General features: G+C 44.0%; 1 pseudogene; it reads left to right on the forward strand.

Moving 5' to 3' along the window:
* The first annotated feature begins 879 nt into the window (after nucleotides 1-879).
* LOC105720335 (mitotic checkpoint protein BUB3-like) lies at nucleotides 880-1,884 on the forward strand (annotated as a pseudogene).
* Nucleotides 1,885-2,172: the final 288 nt, after the last annotated feature.

Consider the following 2,172-nt stretch of genomic DNA (forward strand, 5'->3'; position numbering starts at 1 on the left):
AGTGCTGGGAGTACAGGCATAAGCCACCACACACCCAGCCCAATTCTTAGCTTTTTAAATCAGTGACTGGTTGGTTGTGTGGAGGGATGGAAGAAGTGACCAGGAGCCACAAGAAAGAGAGTTAAATTGCAAAGGAGCAGGAGAGAAGCTTCTGAGAGTAGCATATGTTTACTACCCTGGCAGTGGTAATGGTGTTGGGGCCCAGCAAACAGTATCCCAATGCATGGCACCCTGGCATGCTGAGTATTTTGAATTAAGATTAGAAGACCTCAGAAGCAAGATCTCTGACCTTCTCCTGCCCTCTTGTCTACTACCTCATTTCTCCCCTGAGTTGAGTAATAGAAACCAGAATTATTCTTCTCCACAGTAGATCATAGAAACTAGAACCTTCTTTCCCAAAGAAAGCCATAAAACCTAGAAAGTTCCCTCTGTTCCTTCTCCCATCTTTCTCTCTTGAAGATTTTCATAAACTCACAGCCAGAAGGAAGAAATGTCACACAGAGGGGCCAAGAGGAATCTGGACAGGCCTTGCTGGGTCTCCCCAGTCTATTACTATTAGAGCCTATTCCTTTTGTCCAGTCCCATTTCTACATGACTGTAGAACCCAAGCATAAAAATAGACAATGTTCCATTGGGCTTCCAGTCTTCATTTATGTAGACTCCTGTGTCATGTAAACCTTTGAATAAATAAATTTTTTATGTTTTCTTATTAATCTATCTTTTGAGAAGAAGAAGAAAAAGAATGAAGAAGAGGAGGAGGAGGAAGAGGAAGGAAAGAAGAAAGAAAAAGAAGAAAACAAGAGTGAGTCAAGGGGACTGCTCACAGGAGCAGACTCTCCAGGGTCTTCCCGGGCCCAAAGCTGGTAGGGCCGATTGCAAGGGATGACCAGTTCTAAAGAGTTCAAGCTGAACTGGCCACCCGAGGATGGCATCTCCTCAGTGAAGTTCAGCCCCAACACCTCCTAGTTCCTGCTTGTCTCCTCTCGGGACACATCAGTACTCCTCTACAATGTGCCAGCCATGTGCTCAGGTACCACCGCTCAGGTCCATGTGCTCAGGTCCCAGCACACCAGTGCCATTCTGTACCGAGCCTTCTACCATGCAGCACATGCCTGGAGAGGAGGACTGGATCATTAATTAAAAATGCATGATTTGAACACCGATCAAGAAAACCTTGTTGGGACCCATGATGCCCCCATCAGATGTGTTGAAGACTGTCCAGAAGTGTATGTGATAGTTACTGGAAGGTGAGATCAGACAGTTAAATTATGGGATCCCAGAAATCCTTGTAATGCCGGGACCTAGTCTCAGCCTAAAACAGTATATACCTTCTCAGTGTCTGGAGATCGGCTGATTGTGGGAACAGCGGGCCACAGAGTGTTGGTGTGGGGCTTATGGAACATGGTTTATGTGCAGCAGAGCAGGGAGTCTAGCCTGAAATACCAGACTGGCTGCATGCAAGCTTTTCCAAACAAGCAGGGTTATGTATTAAGCTCTATCAAAGGCCAAGTGGCAGTTGAATACTTGGACCCAAGCCCTGAGGTACAGAAGAAGAAATATGCCTTCAAACGTCACAGACTAAAAGAACATAATATTGAGCAGGTTTACCCAGTCAATGCCATTTCTTTCCACAATATCCACAATACGTTTGCCACAGGTGGTTCTGATGCCTTTGTAAATATTTGGGATCCATTTAACAAAAAGCAACGGTGCCAATTCCATCGTTACCCCATGAGCATCGCATCACTTCCCTTCAGTAATGATGGGACTACGCTGACAAGAGCATCATCATATATGTATGAAATGGATGACAGGGAATATCCTGAAAATGGCATCTTCATTCACCAAGTGACAGGTGCAGAAACATAACCCAAGTCCACCTAATCATCTCTTGAAAGTGGTTTCTCTATAGAAAGCTTTGCTTGCTTCCTACAAATACATGCTTATTCCTTAAGGGAGTGTTATAGTTACTGTGGAGTTCTGTTTCCTATCTTACAAGAAACTTGTATATGTACCTTAATACTTTGTTTAGGATGAAGAGTCTTTGTGTCCTTGTACAGTAGTCTGACGAATTCCCCCTTCTATCCCCTAGCAAGCGTTGTTGTACAGGAGTAGTTTGAGCTCTTTTTGTAATATAATCTAAACCTGTTATTTCGGTGCTGTCTAATAAAT

This window comes from Aotus nancymaae, unplaced genomic scaffold (genome assembly GCF_030222135.1).
Source record: "Aotus nancymaae isolate 86718 unplaced genomic scaffold, 86718_ANA_hifiasm-v0.15.2.pri h1tg000002l, whole genome shotgun sequence".
Lineage (NCBI taxonomy): Eukaryota > Metazoa > Chordata > Mammalia > Primates > Aotidae > Aotus > Aotus nancymaae.